Source organism: Hyperoodon ampullatus (assembly GCF_949752795.1).
Source record: "Hyperoodon ampullatus genome assembly, chromosome: 4".
Lineage (NCBI taxonomy): Eukaryota > Metazoa > Chordata > Mammalia > Artiodactyla > Ziphiidae > Hyperoodon > Hyperoodon ampullatus.
In genome coordinates, this window is record NC_136917.1 from 6306061 (window position 1) to 6319276 (window position 13216).

Genomic DNA, 13216 nt, shown 5'->3' on the forward strand with positions numbered 1-13216 from the left:
GTTACTGTATATTTGATAGGTGGATATCAATCTACATAAAACATTTTATTATTTTGCTGTTTCCTTTTAAAGTTATTCTTATAGTTTAACTTTATAGTTTAAAACAAAAAAAATATCAGTAGTTCAGAGGGCTTCCGTATACTTTTCACACAGCCTCCTCTAAGATTAACATTTTGCATAATTATAGAACAATATCAAACTAGGATATTAACATTAATATAATACTATTTACTAGACTACAGACCTTATTAGAATATCACCCATTTATTCACTAATGTTCTTTTTCTGTTCCAGGATCCAGTCCAAGATCCCACCATGTATTTAGTTTTTCTGTTCCTTAGCATCCATCAATCTGTGAGAGTTCCTCAGTCTTTCCTTGTCTTTGATGATGTAATGCTTTCGAAGAGTACTGGTCAGTTATCTTGTTGAATGTCTCTCAATTTGAGTTTGTCTGATGTGTTCACGATGAAACTGAGTTTATACAGTTTTGGCCAGAATATCACCAAAGAAACACTGTATCCATCATATAACGGGTATATGATGTCAATATGTCTTATTATTGGTGAGGATATTAATCTTGAACAGTTGGTTAATGTAGTATCTGCCCCGTTTCTCCACTGTGAAGTTACTATTTTCCTTTGTAATTGATAGATATCTTGGGGTAGGTACTTTAGAACTATGAAAGCAATAAGGTTATTAGGCTGACTTCTATAATCACTGTGTTTTTGGGTTTTGCATACTTTCCAAATTTCTATTTATCTTCTTTCAACTCAACCTGAATTGACATATTCAGTCAGTTGACAATGCTTAACTATTAATAAGACAAACCAAAAGAAGTAAATACCAACATAAGCCATTTAAGGTGTTTTACCATCAAATAATGGGAAATATCTTCTTGAGGCTCATTCTTTCCACCTACTCCTTTCACAGATTAGTGGCATCATTCTGGCCACAGCAGGTGCCTGCTTCCAGTATAGACTTTCACTCTGGATGGTGCAGCATCTTACCCTGGTCTCAAGCCTGCCAGTTTCACTTGGGTGGTGTATATTCCCACCTCGACTTGCTTCAGATTTCTCCTACCTTCATTTATGTCTATGGTTTTCCATATGCTTCTTCTTCTCTGGAGACCATTTCCAAGCTTTCCTTTTTTTTTTTTTTTTTTGCAATGCATGTTTATGTATATGGGAACAATTATAAATGTAATTATGTCATTTTCCCTAACTTTGTGTTTTTTTTCCTATTTCTCTGTTTGGGGAGAAGATGGTGGTGTAGGGGATTGGGTTCACAGGTATTTGGTCTGCCATCTGAGGACATAAAGACGCCTAACAGTTACTTTTTTAATGATCAGGGTTTACGGTTTATTTTCATCACTGATAATGTGTGGGTTGTTTAATTTGATTTACCTATTGCAACTACATCTTCTAAGCTTTGAAAATTGCTGCGGCTGTCCTAGAATCTTGAGCTTTGGTGATTAATATTGTTTCATGGTCTTCCAGGTAACAATTTTGTCTCCAAAATTAGATATGTTCAGAGAAATATCTTCTCTCTCTGCTCAGGATTTATAATTTTGAAAGAAAATTAAAAAATTTAGCTTCATCTTATTATCCCTTGTTGAAATAACAACTGAGTCTAATATACTATCATGTGTTACTTTCCTTTAACTTATGCTAGATTGATTCTGAGCTAAGAATCTGAGCTTCTGGCTTTTGTAAGATAGGGCTAATGTATTTAAGGAAGTAAAACCTGTGATTATAGGATTATATTATAGAAACTGTGAGTGCAAGTTTAATTTAAACAAAATTCAAGTTTTGTGTGAATAAAACTCCATGACAGTTTGTTCAAATAGCACATTTATAGCTTTTACTATCATTCTTTGCATAGCCTTTTAATTTGGGGCATGTTTAGAAAAGTCTTTCATTATTTTTGTTTGGCTTTTCCACTTTTAAAAAAGGTGACACAAGAGTATTGAATTCCAAAGGTTAGGATGCCAAATTATTTCCCTAATTTAAAACTTCTGTTTTTACTCCCTCATGGGAGAAAAGACATTACATCTGATGAGGAAATTATCACCTAAATAAACACCATAGTAAGACAGAGTAAGCACATTCATAGTAATTACACAGTAAGCATATTCTCAACATCATAAGCTGTTACCCCCTTGAAAGCAAAGATTGTCCCTTATTCCTGTGTATATGACCAATACTGTGCATACTTTCTGGTAAATGGTAACAACTACCATTACCTGTGAAATGGTATAAATTTCCTTGCAAATACTTGGGAGTATGTACAGAGGTCTCTAATCTGTGCATACCCTTTGCTCTGATATTTACATTCCAAAGGATATTTGTAGAAAATAATTAAGCAGTACAGTCTGACAGCTTTATCTCCAAATATTACAACTCTCTTACTTCTGTTTCCAATGCTAATAACCTAGTCTCAGACACCATTACTTGTTAAGTGATTATAATGCCACTGTTACTCAGTGGGGACTGCTACTGTCTCCTTGCTTCTGACCCTTTTCCTCTCGTGGTGGTAGGAACGAAAAACAGATCACACGTCTACCTTGGTTAATTATCACCCAAAGGCTTTTCATTGCATTCAGAGTAAAACACAAACTTATGACTTTGGCCTTAAAGTTCCTATATGACCTGGACTCTGCACACCTCTTTGATCTTACCTACTACCTGTGCTCTTCTCTCACCTCACCTCACTAAGACTAACCACGCTAGCTTTTCTTCTCTTTTACAAATATTACAAGATTTTTCAGCCTTAACTTTGTCCTAACTAGTGACTAACTGGAAAAACTATGTCCCCAAGTGTGGTTGGCTCTTTCTTGGGACTCAGAGCTCAACTAAAATGTCAAATCTATTCAGTGGGACCGTCCCTGACCATCTTACTCCCAACCCCATCGAACCTTATCACATCCCCCATTTTTATTATGTTTATAGCATTTATCACTTTTTCAACTAATCATAATCATTTATTGGTTTACTTTTTTATTTTTCATTTCTCTCAACTAGAAGGTAAGTTCCATGAAAATATAAAGCTTTCCTAAACTTGTTCATCACTGTAACTCCATGCTTAAAAGAGAGCTTAACACGTACTAGCAATAAAAATCTATATATTGAAAGATGTGAAAGAATAAATGTAAGACAATGTACATTTATTCCCCTAAAATATGTACTACTATATTAGCAATAAAATCAAAATTAGTAAAGACCTAAATGTTCATCAGCATGAAACTGAGTAAATAAAACATAGTACTAATATATAGTGTAATATATGCAGGAATTAAAATAACATTGTAAAATATTTATTGACATGAATAGGTAATCTCAACATACTATTAATATATTACTATATATTATTATTTTTAAAGAATACTGAAAAACAACAAGCACAACGTGATTCCATTTCAGAAACATACAGGTATATATTGGGGAAATGTGTCTAATAGCAAACATAAATATTAACAGTGATATCTCTTTATGGCAAGATAAGTGATTTTCAATTGTTTTTGTTTTGTTCTATATATTTTTGTTTTATAAATATAAATTATTTATGCAACAAAAATTATATAACCAATTCCTTGTTGAATTAAATTATAAAAATAGAACCTAGCATTACGAATATGTCTTCACTCTCTGCATATTTTAGAGCTCAGCATGAAGAAAAAGGAAATATACTCATAGTCACAAATAAATGAGAAAACCTAAGCCTTTCAGCTTGTTATTAACAAAGCACACATCTCCTTTGTATTGACCAAAGGATATTGCCTAGAATCACATAAGAAGTAAGAGCTTTAAGTGGCCACCATTCTTTCTTTTGAAAGTTCACATTTAAGCCATCACTGAGAAGTAAAAATCCATCCCTATGTTTCTTTCTAACCACCAAAGATGAGATCCCAGAATCTTCCTTTGGCACTAACTTCAGTCTTCTTCAATCTGTTAGGAAATTTCACTTTATTTCTAATGTAAAGCCTTCATATCTGTTTCTTATTTAATACTCAGTGGAGATGAACACACACACACCTGTTCACTCTAGTTTTAGCTTTAATAGCATCCTCTACACTGCACTGGAAGTTCAAGTCCACAGATTCTTCTACAAAAGCGTTCAAGGAGATGCCACCATTTGTATAGTCCCAGCTCCTTACAAGGCTTTTCCCAGTCTTTTCTAGTCACTTCACCTCTTGCTATCTGTTTCCTTATCCACAGTGAATGAACTGAGATAGAGTGAGGGTCCCTGTTTAAGGGTGTCAGGTGTTTTAGGATTCTGTCACTCCATTTAACTTCAACTAATCATCTTCCTGAAACTTTTGCTTGAACTGAATTTTTCTGCATTCCAACAGACAATCTTTTACTTTCCATTCTGCTTATTATTTTTCCCCATGCCCCTCCTTTGCTGCTTACCCCAATCATACCCATCCTCTAAGCATTCATGAGCACCCTTACCACTTCTCCCCATCACAGTCCATGTTCATCCTCTGACTCCTTTAATGTGGTGGTCTGTAGCATCCTAAGCATTGTTGAATTGAACTGCTACCTCTTATAATGTTATTTAGAGGAGACAGGAAATCTCCCAACTAAACTGCACTGTTTTCTCTGAAGTCAGAAACCATGCCGTCATCTCTTTACAAGTGATCCAAGCATCTTGTCTTTAACACAATTGATCCTCCATGAATATTTATTCATGGGCACAATAAAGCTTCTTCTCACTTCTTCACTCTTCCTGCATGGGTTTCAAATTTTGATTCTTTAAACCTCTTTACTAATCACTATTCCTGAATCCCCCTAGAGATTTGTTCTCTCCACCCACTGGCATTTGAGAATGAGTTTTCATTCTATCCTTTTTCCACGTTTCAAACACCCTCAGAGCTACTGTTGTTCTTTCAGTTTTTCATAGCTTCTCTAGTTCTACTAGAAAAGTCCCCAGGGCTGGGGATGAGGATTTCTGAAGGGCACAATTTATCTGTCCAAAGCAAAAAGAACTCAGAGAGAAGTGTGAATATTCCCACAAAGCCTAGCTCTTTAAAATGTTTTCCGTCTTCCACATCTCAGCCCACAAATTGCTGATCCAATTATAGGTCATGGTAATATTTCCACATTCTCAACCTCATAAACTAGAATGTAATGGAGTAAAACTCAGCTCCCCCTTAATAGAAGCCATCACGCCAGATGTTCAGTTGCAATATTTTGGAAGAAGCACATGGTAGCAGCTCTAATTGCTAGAGACACATTTAGGACACGAGAGCTGCACCAAAGACCACCCATAAGGGAAATCCAAGATCGGAAGTGATTGATTATTTTCTTGTATGTGAAACTACAACACACATGGTCAATGCAATAAGCTTTCCCACTATTTTTGCTTAGCTCATTTTGTATTTTATTACAGATTCACCTTCTCAGTTATAATGGGACTCAATCTAAGGATGGCTAAAAAATCAAGCAAGTATAACTCGTTATATCTGTCTCTTATATTAATACATAATACCCTCATCAGGGGACTCAGTTCACCCTGAGATAATCAACATTAAAAATACACTTTTGGGCTTCCCTGGTGGCACAGTGGTTGAGAGTCCACCTGCCGATGCAGGGGATACGGGTTCGTGCCCCGGTCCTGGAGGATCCCGCATGCTGCGGAGCAGCTGGGCCCGTGAGCCATGGCCGCTGAGCCTGCGCGTCCAGAGCCTGTGCTCTGCAACGGGAGAGGCCACAACAGTGAGAGGCCCACGTACCTCAAAAAAAAAAAAAAATACACTTTGTATGTATGATTTGTTTTCTCATTTTGTGCTTTTAAATTACTCTATAACTTTATCTCAAAGAGTTATTGCTTTAGAGTATTTTGCATTCTAATTAGCCTGTCCCTTATATATACCTTATATCTACCTAACCTTGGCCCTGGGCTAAACCTTTTTACATGTATTATCTCATTAATCATCACAACAGCTCTGTAAATTATGCACTAGTTCTCTAGGTACTAGCTGCTGTGAGACCTTCATGTTGCTTACCCTCCCTGAGACATCCTGCTCTGTAAAACAATGGAAATAATAGTTCCTAGTAATAAGTAAATTTACCCAAGGAAAGTAATTAGCAGAATGCCTGGCTCATAATAAGTGCTCTACAAACATTTGCCGTTATGATGCTCATTATTCTCATTACTGCCATTTTCCAGGTGACACATCTGAAACAGAGAGGTCAGTGACTTTCTTATGTCATTCAGTCAATAATTTTCTAGGTGTTGATTTGGCCAGGGGGCTCTCTGGTGATGGAGCCCATGTTCTTAGTACTGTATTGAGCTGCCTCTGGAACACTCACCTCCTTGTCAGTTTTGATTGACTCATCATTTCCCAACATTGCATTTATTCTCCTTTACCCCCTCCAAAAAGTGAGGGAGAAAACATACCTCGACCTAACTTTCTATCTACACAGCCATATTTACAGCAACAAAAAAAACTAGAACAATTTTGGGCATACATAAATTACAATATTTCTTGGTTGGGGGGGTGAATGTTGATTTTGAGAACTCTCTGGGATTTGATACTGAAGTTGGGCATACAGGCACATGCACGTGTTCCGGAATACACATAAAGAGACCCAATTTTACACAAAAGGTATTTATATCAACCCACTTTGATCTCGCAGAATGATGAAAACATTTCTGGTTTTTGCAGGGTGTATATACCTTACTACTGAGAAGTCCAGAGTAACCAGAGGGACTGTAGGGTAGTATGTGTAGTAATGTACTTATTCAGATGTAATTCAATTGGAATAATATTTCTAGCCAACTAAAACATGTTCATCCTAAACTGAGTATTTCATACCCACTTCAGGAGGCTTGTTCAACAGAATGGTGGCAATGATTACTTAACTCTTAGATTAAGCTGCAAGATATTCCATTTTTTGTGCGTTGAAAAATGCTTGAATTTTGACAGTTTTATATGGTTCAACCCAAATATATGGTAGCTGGTATAAGACTAAAATTATTAAATTTATTTGTCTAAAATTAGTAATTTTAGGTTCTAAATAATTTGTAACATACACTCATACATACTATTTTTGAAGAAAAAGCTTATGATTTTTATAATTGCATTTTTTAATGGTTCTGAAATTTGTGTTCAGAATAAAACTCAGATATAAACCATTAAAAATGCAAATAATAAGGTTTTTGTTTTTCAAAATTAGTATGTGTGAGCATTCCCTTTTCATTTTTTTGTCTTATCTTAGTGATTCCTAAAAAAAAGCTACATTTATAGGAAAACTTAATACTAAAAGAAAATTACATTACTGTATAGTAGACACTACCCTAGAGTCCTTAATAAATTTTTGTCTCTTTCCCTTCCTACACTCACTCAAATTAATCGTTTTCACATCTGTTAATAACTACATGATGCAATCAATTGTACCTCTAAAAATCCTTTTTATTAGGAATTAATGTTATGCCCTTATGCCCACCATTATAAGAGTGATCTTCTTAGGATGTATCTAGTTTTAATATCTCTGAGATCTGGGTGCGACTAACTAAAAGTTGGCTAGTGAAAAAAGTTGGCTATGTTGTTTTCTGCTATGGATTCAGAGAAGGCAAAGTGTCAAGGCACCAGTGGAGGGAGTCAGAGGGGGCAATGGAAAGAACACTGAATTGGAAAGTAGGAGACATGATTGAGGGCTTCCTCCATTACTTATTATCTGATGGTCTCAGAGAAGGAGCTTAACCTCTCTACATTTCAGTTTTTGCTTCTGTGAAATGGGATTACCAATACTGTACCTGAGAAGCATGTACCTTGTAACTTTACCCCAAGACACACATCAAACATGATATGTAAAAGCTCTCATTAATGTCTATATGTGGGAAGCAGCATAGCCTAATGTTTAAGCAGAAGGTTTCTGGATTCCAGAGGGTTGGTTGAAATTCCAGCTCCACCACTTACTTCGTGTATAATCCTTGGCACATATTTTAATATCCCAAAGCTTGGGTCTCCTCAACTGTAAAATAATGATTACCTCATTGGCTGCTGGCAGAAATAAATGAAACAATATAAATCCAAACCCTGATGATCATAGCACTCAATAAGTAGGCAGTGTATACCATTAAAGCATTAATTTAAGAGTGTTGATTTTTATTAATTGTTCATGAAAAAGTTAAAGAAAAAGCCAACAGGAAAAATGATTGCATTTGCTAACTTTGCTCAAAAGATAAAAATTTACTATTATTCCCCAGTTTACAACCAAATGAATGAAAACTGTTATAAGTAAACAAAATGGTACAAAATTATATCGGGGCTCTCCCAAGAAGGAAAAGCCCAGGACCTGATGGATTCACTGGTGAAGAAAGAATTTAAAGAAGAATTAACACTAATCCACCCCAAAATCTTCCAAATAATTGAAAAGGAAGGAACCTGATACCTGATACTAAAACCAGGGGGATTTATTCCTGGAATGCAAGAATGGTTCAACATAAGAAAATTAATCAATGCAATATAACACATATAACACATTACCAAATGAGGGGGAAAAGCCATGTGATTATTTCAATTGATATAAAAAAAGCATTATATAAAATTCAATACCTTTTCATGATAAAAACACGCAACAAACTAGGAATAGAAGGAAACTACCTCAATATAATAAAGGCCATATATGACAAGCCCACAGCTAACATTCTATTCAATGGTCAAAGCCTGATAGCTTTTTCTCTAAGATCAGGCACAAGACAAGAATGCCCACTTTCACTACTCTTATTCAACACAGTACTGGAAATCCTAGCCAGAAGAATTAGGCAGGAAAAATAAATAAAAAGCATCCAAATTGGAAAGGAAGAAGTAAAATTATCTCTGTTCACAGAAAACATGATGTTATATGTAGAAAATCCTAAAGATTCCAAACACACACAAACACAATAACTGTTAGAATAAATGAATTCAGCAAAGTTTCAGGATACAAGATCAAGACTCAAAAATCAGTTGTGTCTCTATACACTAACAACAGACAATCCAAAAGGGAAATTAAAAAAAAAAAAAAAACTCGGGCTTCCCTGGTGGCGCAGTGGTTGAGAGTCCGCCTGCCGATGCAGGGGAAACGGGTTCGTGCCCCGGTCCGGGAAGATCCCACATGCTGCGGAGCGGCTGGGCCCGTGAGCCATGGCTGCTGAGCCTGTGCATCCAGAGCCTGTGCTCCGCAACGGGAGAGGCCACAACAGTGAGAGGCCCACATACCGCAAAAAAACAAACAAACAAACAAAAAACTCAGTTTACAATAGCATCAAAAAGAATAAATTATTTAGGAATAAACAAAGGAGGCAAAAGACCTGTACTCTGAAAACTACAAAATGTTGTTGAAAGAAATTAAAGAAGTCACAAAAAGTTTGGAAGACATCCTATGTTCATGGTTTGGAACGCTTAATATCATTAAGTTACCTACAGTATTAATGCAATCCCGATCAAAACCCAAACAGTGTCTTTTGTAGAAATAGAAAAATCCATCCTAAAATTCACAAGGAATCTCAACGGATCCTGAATAGCCAAAATAACCTTGAAAAAGTAGTACCAAGCAGATGGCCTCACACCTCCTAATTTAAAAATGTGTTACAAAGCTTCAGCAACCTGAACAGTGTGGTACTGGCATAAAGACAGATACACAGACCAATGGAATAGAATGGAAAGTCGAGAAATAAACCCTTGTATATATGGAAAATTATCTTTAACAGGAGTCCCAAGACCACTCAATTGGAAAGATATAGTAGTCTCTTCAACAAACTATGCTAGAAAAAGTGGAGATCCACATGCAAAAGAATGAACTTGGACCCTTATCCTACACATATACCAAAAGTAACTCAAAATGTATTAAAGACCTAAATGTAAGACCTAAAAATGAAGACAATACAGGGGAAAAGCTTCATAATATGGATTGGCCAATGATTTCTTGGACATGAGATCAAAAGCATTGGCAACAGAAGCAAAAATATACAAATGGGACTATAGCAAACCTAAAATACTTTGTGCGTCAAAGGACACAGTAACTAGAGTGAAAATACAACTTATGGAATGGGAGAAAATATTTGCAGATCATATATCTGACAAGGAGTTAATATACAGAATATATAAAGAATTCCTACAACTCAGCAATAAATAAATAAATAACCAGACTGAAAAATGGGCAAAGGACTTAAATCGACATTTCTCCAAACATGACATACAAAAGGCCAATAAGCATATAACAAGATTTGAAACATCACTAATCATTAGAGAATGCTAATCATAACCACAATAGATATCACCTAATATCCATTAGAATGTCAAAGGAAGGAAGGAAGGAAGGAAGGAAGGAAGGAAGGAAGGAAGGAAGGAAGGAAGGAAGGAAGAAAGAGAAAGAAAGAAAGAAAGAAAAGGAGAAAGAAAGGAGGGGGAGGGAGGGAGGGAGGGAGGAAGGGAGGGAGGAAGAAAGAATAAAAAATAAAGAAAGAAAGAAAGAAAAAGAAAAGGGAGGAGGGAGGGAGGGGAAAAAAGAAAGGAAGAAAATAACAAGCGTTGATGAGGATGCAGAGAAATTAGAACTCTTCCACATTGTTGGTGTGAACGCAAAATGAAGGAACTGCTATGAAAAACAATACGGTAGTTCGTCAAAACATTAAAAATAGAATGACTATATGATCCAGCAATCTCACTTCTGGGTATATATAGCCAAAAGAATTGAAAGCAGGATCTCTAAGAGATATTTGCACACTCATTTTCAGAACAACATTATTCACAATAGTCAAGAGGTGGTAGCGACCCAAATGTTCATTAGCAGGAGAGTGGTTAAACAAAATGTTGCATAAACAATGGATTATTTTTCAGCTTTAAGAGGGAAGAAAATTCGGGCACATGCTACAACATAGATGACGCTTGAGGCCATTATGCTAAGTAAAGTCACCTAATCACAAACAGATTCTGCTCATGTGAGATATCTAAAATAGTCACATCCATTGAGACAGAGAATAGAATGGTATTTACTAGGGGCTGGGAGGAGAAGGAAAGGTAGAGTTGTTTAATGGGTACAGAGTTTCAGTTTTGCAAGATGAAAAGTGTCCTGGAGATTAGGGGCATAACAATATGAAAATACTTATTGCTACTGAACTGTACACTTAAAAAAGTATATTAGGGAAACTTAATTAACTAAGGTATTGTGTGTGGAAAATGAAGAATCATTTTGCAGAGAAATGATCACTTGCTTTATAATTTTGGATTTCTACATATTTATTTAGTAAACCTTCTCATTTATTTTTTTCACATCTTTATTGGAGTATAATTGCTTTACAATGGTGTGTTAGTTTCTGCTGTACAACAAAGTGAATCAGCTATATGTATACATACATCATCATATCCCCTCCCTCTTGAGCCTCCCCCCCATCCCTGTCCCACCTCTCTAGGTGGTCACAAAGCATCGAGTAGATCTCCCTGTGCTATGCAGCTGCTTCACTAGCCATCCATTTTACATTTGGTAGTGTAGATATGTCAAAGTTACTCTCTCACTTCGTCCCAGCTTCCCTCTCCCCCCACCCCGTGTCCTCAAGTCCGGTCACTACATCTGTGTCTTTATTCCTGCCCTGCCACTAGGTTCATCAGTAGCATTTTTCTAGATTCCATATATATGCGTTAGCATATGTATTTGTTTTTCTCTTTCTGACTTACTTCACTAACATGAGATGTTATAAAACATAAGAAAAGTTAGAACTATTCTTTGTCTCTCCTTTTGCACAGATGCACTAAGTAAAGAACTCAATATCACAAAGTCTCTGTTGCTAGAGGGTACGGAGAGATTGGTTTCAACAAGTTAATCAGGAAAATCACATATATGTATATAATCTCCAAGGAAAACTGCATATATGACTAACTGACATGACACCATTGTTATTTTTAAAAACTCACCTTGAATAACAGAAGTTACTTACACATCACCGTTCTATTTTCAAACCAAATTCGTTGAGTGATCACTGCTGTAAATTTTGACTTTTTCCAGATGTGGTACATCTGATGGTGGTCTCAAAAATGATCTTTGAAATCAGTGCTATTGAGTTTTAAGAATCCATTTTCTGTCTATGGCCCTCTGGTCAGTGGTGCACAGTATTATTAAGTACATCAAAATGAAATTATTTACAAGATGCTTCTTGTGTTTTTTGATCCCCATGAAGTTTGCAACAATGGATCATTAATCTGCTATTTACAGAAGAACAACTTTGCAACAGATATCAAGGATCAGGGAATAGACTAACAAATATCTCACATAGATTTCAATAAGCATTTGTTATGGTTGACTATAACACATACTACATCACATTATGTGTCCTTCTTTCAACCAAATTTGTCTTATGCATACTTGAAAGGGGTAGAGCTCATCCTCTCTTATTTGACTATTTTTTTCCCTTCAATCTAAGAAGTGATTTTTATAGGAAAAGTGAAAAGTATGAGGAAACTGACACAGAGAGACAGGAAGTGCTAAGTAGACCCTTTTCAATACTTTAGATGCTTATTTTTGTTCTACTCAGCATGGGATAGGCTCATTCTCTCTGAAGCAGCATCCTCTGAAGAGATCTGACAGTATTAACAAAAAAGGACATTTTAAAGTAAGTACATATCACTGCTTTCATACTTTTGACAAGCTTGTAGAAACTGAGAAGAAGGCCAATACACCGACCCAGGCTGGAGCAAAGAGAATATGCTTAGCCAAGGCTTCCAAGAGAATACCTGATGTCTGAGATGAAACAGAAATGCCTATGATCACTTTTGGAGGCAAAGCCAATTTTTAAAAAAATCTGAGATGAAAGTGACATTGGGCACAGAGCTTTACCACTGCCTCTGTCTGCATCAGATATTCTTAATATCCACTGAATGCACCAACAGTCTGGCATTTCTGGGGCTGGAGTGGAATCCCCTTCCTTTGTGAGTATAATCACCCACCACATAGCTGCCTTCTGTGAGTGTAGAGTCAGTACTTGACAAGCCTTTTTAAATTGTAGGCCCTGACACCCCCACTAGTCTTGGCCCTGCATGATGTACAGGCACACCTCTCAGGAGCCTTGAAAAATGGTGTTTATTGGGTTTTATTATTATAAAATTGATTATAGAAAATTTGGACACTATATAATGTGATGAAGAAATTTTCATATGATGAAGAAAATTTAAATAGCTCAAAATATCACTATCCAGAGTAACCATGAACACATTAGACCTTTTAGGCAATATTTT

At 36.1% G+C, this 13216-nt stretch overlaps 1 protein-coding gene across 2 annotated transcripts in view; it reads right to left on the reverse strand.

The window, feature by feature from the left end:
- The window catches only part of GABRB2 (gamma-aminobutyric acid type A receptor subunit beta2), a gene marked incomplete at both ends in the record, with an annotated part of 285391 nt that overhangs the window by 193957 nt on the left and 78218 nt on the right, over positions 1-13216 (reverse strand). The gene's annotated exons all lie outside the window — the stretch shown is intronic.